This window comes from Juglans regia, chromosome 6 (assembly GCF_001411555.2).
Source record: "Juglans regia cultivar Chandler chromosome 6, Walnut 2.0, whole genome shotgun sequence".
NCBI classification, from domain to species: Eukaryota; Viridiplantae; Streptophyta; class Magnoliopsida; order Fagales; family Juglandaceae; genus Juglans; species Juglans regia.
Window position 1 is genome coordinate 33,341,621 of NC_049906.1, and position 8,331 is coordinate 33,349,951.

Consider the following 8,331-nt stretch of genomic DNA (forward strand, 5'->3'; position numbering starts at 1 on the left):
AATCCTAGAAAATTGTAATTCCTTTTATATTATTGTGATACCCCATATGATATGGAAGGAGAAGTTCTTGCTCTTTATAAGGTTCTAATGGGGCTCCAATTGTATCATTGACTAGTCCTTTTGGAATATAGGCCATGTGGTTTGGGCCTTCTATTGGGGCATTACAAATGGTATCAGAGACTATCCCAACCAGAAATGTGGGACTTGAGCCATACCACCTACAATGGACAGGTCTGACGAGGACGTCGGGAATTTAAAGGGGTAGATTGTGATACCCCATATGATATGGATAAGGGTAGGTGGTGTATGAGATCTCACATTGCTTGGGAAAGAGAAGTTCTTGCTCTTTATAAGGTTCCAATGGGGCTCCAATTGTATCATTGACTAGTCCTTTTGGAGTATAGGTCATGTGGCTTGGGCCTTCTATTGGGATGTTACAGTTATGCTGTACAATTCTAACCTTATTCAATTTACCCTTCTTATGGTATTAGGTATGTAAAACATAGTTTTCAAGGCACTTAAATCTCCCTTTACAAATCTGGCTTGGTCTAAAAGCATATTCTTTGAGGCCTCTGAACCTGTTTCAATATTCCTGGTGTATATATATTTATTGAAATTCCAGTAAAGGGGTCGAGGAGATTACTTCGCTACAAATTCCACAAGCATCCTATGAATGCAAGGTTTGAGCTATTGCAAAAAAAAAAAATCTGAGATAGGTTCATTCTATGTTCACTTAAACTAAAAAATACCTTTAAGAGAGTACTAATTTCCCATAAAAAATGTTTTCTAAGGTACATGGAATATCAATGGATGCTTATTCACAAGTCAACATGAGATAATGCAATTGAAGTCTAAACATGCTAATAGTGAAAGAGTTTTTTCCACAAACTTTTTTCATATCTGGTTTTGTTTGATAAATATGCATGCAATACTTCAAAACATGCCCTGAGCACTCATTCCTCATGACGTCCAGTAATATGACATAATCATGCTTCTTTAAGGGAAAATCAATCTGTCTTCAATCTTGGAAGTATATTAGGCATACAAATCAGCCTTCTTCAAACATTTATTTTTTCATCTCTTTTACTGTTCTAGATCATCAACTCCATAATAGCTCAACCAAATATCACTTTAGAAGTGAATCAAGGCTCCATAAAAGCTCCATCACAGACACAAAAACATGTTGAAATAACATGCTCAAAAGGAGTACGGTACAATACAAACATAATGAAAAGTTAGCCAGTTGAAATAGAATGTGAATCAAGCCCTGTAGGATCAATCCTCTGCTGGTTATGGTACATTTTCCTTGAAGGCACTCTGTAGATCTTGGAGTTGAATCTCTATGTTCTTGAGTCTAGATGCAATATCTTCGAGCTGTCTCCTCACTAGAGCAACATGTCCATCCATCCTACAATCCATCTTCGATAACAAAGTTTCCTTCCAGGAAGGTCGTGCCACTTGTCTAGATGAGCTTTCACCAGCCTCATGTGAAGTTGGCTAAGACCAAGTAGTTTGTTTTTGAGCAAATGGTGGCATGATGTGCAATCCTAAGAAAGATTGACAAATTAAATTTTTATCCTAAGTAACCTGAAACTTGTTCACAAACATATATGCATGCATGAATAGACTAATCAATAACCCTGACAAGAGTGCTTTATTTCGAGAAAACATTTCTCAGTATATTTTGAGTTTAAACGTGTCCCGTAAAACTGTGAAGAGTGGAGATTGGATTTCCCCCTAGGATTTAAAGACTATTCTCAAGAGAAAAACACTTGGTTTCTAAGTCATTGTTTGTAAACGAATGAGATTAACACGCGACACATGAATCACTTAGACTCACGACTTAACCTGAGCTATTAGTTTCTTGTATAGGAAATCTGCCAACACAAGTATGGTTGCATATAGTCCTAATTGTCAATGGACAGCTTTGCTGTCCATATTTGTTTCCATATTTGTTTTCTTGATTTACTCTTCAGAATAATTAGCTTAATATTTGACAGATTGTATAGGGATAGAATTAGCATATACAACGTTCTTTCCATGTATAGAATCCTTTGTACAGTTTATATATTGGAGAGAAACCACAAGGCCGACATCTCAGCTATTTTCACACAATATTTCGACTTATCTTGACATGGTATCAAGAGCCGTCTCCTAGTTTCTTGTCGTCTTCAATTTTTTTTAGATTTTCGGCAATCCCGTTTTGGGTCTGGTGGTTTCGGCACTTTCTGTTGTTGGGTGGCTGTCGACGCAGTCTTCTCTAAGCCTTTCGGCAATTTCCGCTGTTAGTTGATTGTCGGAGCAGCACTCTGGTAGTGTTTCCGGCATCTCTGTGTCTTTGTAGTTGACGTCGCAGCTCTTTGGCAACTTTCGGCTCTGGGATTCTCGTCCTTGTGACTTTCGGCTTGTTCTGGTTATTCCTGTTGGGTTCTCGACTTCGTCTGGGTGCAGCAATTCTCACGTGGGATTTTTTTTTCTCTCGGCTTGGTCAGTTTTTATGTTCTGTGGCTTTCGGCTTCTGTGTTGATTTTGTTTCTTGGAGACTATAGAAACTTTCGGTCTATATTTTTTTTGGTCTCGGTTGATTTCCCTTGCTGTTTCTTTTTTTGCTTTGTCTTGGCTTCATTTATTTGCGATGGACTCTGCACCTGTATGTGTCAAGTTTACGGGCACAAATTACTCTACTTGGGCATTTCAATTTGAACTTTTCCTCAAGGAAAAAGATCTTTGGGGTCATATTGATGGCACGGATATTGCCCAAACATCCAATCCTGACACATCCCATGATCTCAAGGCTTCTCCTTCATGGGCTGTGCTTGATGCTCGGATTATGTCTTGGCTTCTTGGTTCGGTGGAACTACATATTGTTACCAACTTACGGGCTCATCGTTCCGCTCAATCCATGTGGAATTACTTGAAGAAGGTTTATCATCAAGCTAATGATGCTCGTCGCTTTCAGTTAGAACATGCGATTGCCATGTTTCAACATGGTAGTCTTTCCATCCAAGACTACTACTCAGCATTTCTAACTCTTTGGCATGAATATACTGCTTTGGTTACAGCGGATGTTCCTGTTGCCGCTCTTTCGACTATTCAGACTCTTCATGAGACTAGCCGGCGTGATCAGTTTCTTATGAAACTAGGCCCGGAATATGAATCTATTCGCTCCTCTCTACTGAACAGATCACCTGTTCCTTCTCTTGATATTTGTTTTGGTGAGTTACTTCGTGAAGAACAACGTCTTAGTACTCAAGCTATTCTGGAGCAATCTCATGGTAGTTCTGGGATGGCAACTGTGGCTTATGCTGCCCAAGGACGAGGATCACCTATGACTTCTAAAAATTTACAATGTTTCTGTTGCAAGGAATATGGGCATATTGCTGCCAATTGTCCCAAGAAATATTGTTCTTATTGGAAGAAAAAGGGTCATATTATCAAAGAATGTCGCATCCGCCCACAGAATCGTCAAGCTCAAGCATTCCAGACTTCTGTTATTGTTCCTCATGCAGCAACTCCTGTAACACATGGCTCCTCCTCAGGTGCTTCCTCTGATCTTGCACCTCCTGCAGCAAATTACTGCACACCAGAAATGGTGCAACAAATGCTAATTTCGGCATTATCTGCGATGGGATTTCAAGGTAAAAATAATACTAAACTCTGGTACGTAGACTCAGGCGCTTCTAATCACATGACGAATACTCCCACAACTCTGTGTCATGTTCGGCCCTATGCTGGTCAATCTGCCATTCAGACTGCCAATGGCAGTTCTTTGCCTATAGATGCTGTTGGAGATGCCTCTTCCACATTTACTGATGTGTTTCTTGCTCCTCAGCTTTCCACGAATCTTATTTCTGTTGGTCAATTAGTTGATAACAATTGTGCTGTTAATTTTTCTGGTGATGGTTGTGTTGTGCAGGACTAGGTCACGGGGGAGCCGATCGCGAAGGGACCTAAAGTGGGGCGCTTGTTTCCACTATTTTTACCTATTCCCATACTTTCTTCAGTGCCTTCTATTAAATCTTTTGCTTGTAATAATGTTCCTGATCTGAGTATGGTATGGCATCGTCGTTTAAGCCATCCTAATACTCAGATATTATCTCATGTATTGCACTCTGGTTTTCTTGGTAATAAAGAACGTTCTTCTTCTTTATCTTTTGAGTGTGATTCTTGTAAACTTGGTAAAAGTAAAACACTTCCATTTCCTTTGCATGCTAGTAGAGCGTCTCATTGCTTTGATCTTATCCATAGTGATGTTTGGGGACCTTCCCCAGTTAGTTCACATGAAAAATTTAAATACTATGTGACTTTTATTGATGATCATAGCATATTCACTTGGGTTTATTTTCTTCGCTCTAAATCTAAGGTTTTTCGTACTTTCACTGAGTTTTTAGCGTATGTCGACAATCAATTTTCTGCGACTATTAAGACGTTACGCACAGATTCTGGTGGTGAATATTTGTCTACTGAGTTTCAGGCATTCTTGGCTTCTAAAGGTATTATCCATCAACATTCATGTCTCGCTACTCCCCAACAAAATGGAGTAGCTGAACGCAAGAATCGCCATCTTCTTGATGTGGTACGTACTCTCTTGTTAGAATCATCTGTTCCATCCATGTTTTGGGTCGAGGCTCTGAAAATTGCTACTCACTTGATTAATCGTTTACCTTCCCAAGTCTTACACATGGAATCTCCCTATTTCCGTTTGTTTGCTAAGCAACCTAGTTACGATAATGTCCGTATCTTTGGTTGTATATGTTTTGTTCATTTACCTCCTCATGAGCGACATAAATTATCTGCTCAATCTGTTAAATGTGCATTCTTGGGATATAATGTGTGTCAAAAGGGATTTATTTGCTATGATCCTACTTTACATCGCACACGCATTTCTAGGAATGTTATTTTCTTTGAAAATCAACATTTCTTTCCTATGTCTTCTATGCCCTCTTCTTCTACTGTGGTCCTCCCCTCTTTTGAGCAGCAGCTCTCAGATCTTCACCAAGTCAGTTCTCGCTTTAAACTAGGTATGGTGTATACGAGACGCTCCCGCCCACAGTCTCTTCCTGTGGCTCACCCGATATATGATCCTCACATGCATCAGAATCAGTTAGTTGCAGTGCCTCCAGAGCCTTTGGTACGTCGCTCTCCTCGAGTGTCTATACCCCTGGATAGGTATGGGTTCTCTTCTGGCAATTCCATTTCCGCTCTTACTGCTGCATTGTCCAATTTTGATATTCCCACAAGCTACTCACATGCAAGAAGAGATTGCCGCTCTAGAGGCCAATCATACTTGGGACATTGAACCTTGTCCTTCCACTATAGTTCCTCTGGGTTGAAAATGGGTTTACTCAGTCAAGGTTCGCTCTGAGGGAAGTTTGGATCGTTATAAAGCTCGGCTTGTTGCCCTTGGGAATAATCAAGAATATGGTGTCAATTATGAAGAGACCTTTGCTCCTATGGCTAAGATGACCAATGTTCGTACGATCCTAGCTCTTGCTGCTTCCCATGATTGGCCACTACATTAGATGGATGTCAAGAATGCTTTTCTTCATGGGAACCTTAAAGAGTGTATTTATATGAAGCCGCCCCCGGGATTGTTTCCCTCTCCGACCTCTAATGTATGTAAACTTCGTCGCTCTCTTTATGGTCTCAAACAAGCTCCAAGGGCCTGGTTTGATAAGTTTCGAACCACTTTATTACAATTTTCCTTCAAGCAGAGCAAGTATGACACTTCATTGTTTCTTCGAAAATCAGACATGGGTATTGTTGTCCTTTTGGTTTATGTTGATGATATTGTGATTACTAGTTCCGATTCTGCTTTACTTGTCCAGCTCAAGACTCATCTCTCAGAATCTTTTCATATGAAAGATTTGGGTCTCTCACGTATTTTCTTGGACTTGAGGTACATCGTAGTCCCTCTGGTATTCCCTCAATCAGCATAAGTATGCTAGTGATTTGGTGGCTACAGCTGGACTACAGGAAGCTCCCTCTGTCGATACTCCCATGGAATTAAATGTCAAGATTCGCAAAGAGGAGGGTGACTTACTTACCGATCCCAGTTTATATCGGAAGTTGGTGGGTAGCCTTGTCTATCTCACTATCACTAGACCAGATATTTCCTTTGCTGTACAGCAAGTCAGCCAGTTTCTTCAAACTCCCCGTCATCTTCATTTGGTTGCTGTTCGTAGGATCATACGCTATGTTCAGGGCACTTCTGCCCGTGGGTTATTCTTTCCTGCAGGCAATTCTCCTCATCTTGCTGCTTATAGCGATGTTGATTGGGCTGGTTGTGTTGATACACGTCGCTCCATCATTGGTTGGTGTGTGTTCTTAGGTGATGCGTTGATCTCCTGGAAGAGTAAGAAGCAAGACAGAGTTTCTAAGTCATCTACAGAATCTGAATACCGAGCGATGTCTCTTGCTTGTTCCGAAATTATTTGGCTTCGAGGTTTGCTTGCTGAGTTAGACTTCTCTGAGATTGATCCTACACCTTTACACGCCAATAATTCAAGTGTTATTCAGATCACGGCTAATCTTGTCTATCATGAGCGCACCAAGCATATTGAAATAGATTGTCACTCTATCCGTGAAGCCTTTGAAGCTCATGTTATCACTCTTCTGCACATTTCCACTGAGCTACAAATTGCAGATATCTTTACCAAGGCTCTTACTCGTCATCGACATTGCTTCCTAAGTAGCAAATTGATGTTGGTTGATCAACCCGCATCAATTTGAGGGGGGCTGTCAATGGACAGCTTTGCTGTCCATATTTGTTTCCATATTTGTTTTCTTGATTTACTCTTCAGAATAATTAGCTTAATATTTGACAGATTGTATAGAGATAGAATTAGCATATACAACGTTCTTTCCATGTATAGAATCCTTTGTACAGTTTATATATTGGAGAGAAACCACAAGGCCGACATCTCGGCTATTTTCACACAATATTTCGACTTATCTTGACACTAACGACCCCCATCTTGAGTTGTTAACTTTGGAACATAATAAGAATTGCAGGTTCCCCAGTGATGAAAACTAGCAAGTGTGTTTTAGTGTTAGGAGTGAGGTTTGAAAGTAAATCTAGAACAAAACAAGCATTTGGGCAATGAATGAAGAAAGGATGGTAGGTTGATCAATGGTATGAGTGATTTGATTAGTTTAGTAGGGACTCACCGAGTTGAGTATCCTCTAAGTTCAAGTTTTTGATATCCAAGGTTGTGAACGCCTCTTCTGTTGTGGATAATAGTCAAATTCCAAGTTGCAATCATGCTCATAGAACACATTGAATGATCTTTAGCATTATCTACATGCTTATGCACCAACTAGACTCCACAACGTTTAAGGGATAATGAGTTTGAATAACAAGTAAACTTAACATTTAGACTTTTCCCTTTTGGCTGGAAAGGTTCTAGAACAGAGTACTACAACCATTCATGATCTAAACCCCATTAGTGAAGTATCCTTTCTTTACAAAGCTTTCTTACGCTGTTACAGGTGATGTCAACAATAAGAAGATGAAGGGGAGTTTCTGTAGAGATCGCAAAAATAGGTCCAACAGCAACATACATAGCAATTCCTATAATCTCACCCCAATATAGAAGCCCATCAATATCTATTTCACATGATCGAGTACTTGAAGCCTCCTTACAATGGATTAACCAGTCAAGAATCATACTTCCCGGAAATATAATGCCGCCAAAATAGTCTTTAAGATGTCCCTGTTAAAAAAATATGTTTCAAACATGTCACATAAAAGGAAAGGAAAAAAGAAAAGAAAGAAACATCAAAGACACCGCGGGGGAGGGGGGGTGGGGGTGGGAGTGGTGGGCTGGCGCAAAGAGATACCTCATCGAATAAATGATTTGCCACATGAATCCGTATATTCACAAACATTTTATAGCATCTAAACAATTCAATCCATCAAACTGCCCTTAAGTTGCAAGTATTGAATTGAAACTTTCTTGATAGTTCTGGAAACCTTTCCAATGAGATGCATCCATTAGCATACACCTCTTCTATATTGGGTGGAAGCTCTAGAATTTCTTGAAATTGCCTGCAATCCTCCAACCTAAGTTGTTTTAATCCATTAACTCTTTTGATGGATGTAGTAAGACTAACAATATCACTACTCGATTGATCTAAGTATTTCAAAGTAGAAAAGCAATTTTTTTCCCTAGCAAGAGCAAAGAATGCCCAAGTGTTCTGGCAAAAGCAAAGAATGAAGTTCTACATAATTCATCAATTGCAAAAATTATGTATTTTGTCTTATCAGAACACACATATGTATACATCGCTATTTCACTTTCTAAAAATTTATAATGAAGAAACTTAAAC

At 39.6% G+C, this 8,331-nt stretch overlaps 1 long non-coding RNA gene across 1 annotated transcript; it reads right to left on the reverse strand.

Moving 5' to 3' along the window:
- Positions 1–1,024: 1,024 nt before the first annotated feature.
- LOC118348586 lies at positions 1,025–8,033 on the reverse strand. The gene is made up of 3 exons (XR_004801668.1): positions 7,843–8,033; positions 7,171–7,715; positions 1,025–1,547 (listed from the first exon to the last, which is right to left on the reverse strand). It is a non-coding gene; the product is annotated as an uncharacterized LOC118348586 (long non-coding RNA).
- Between the last annotated feature and the right edge of the window lie 298 nt (positions 8,034–8,331).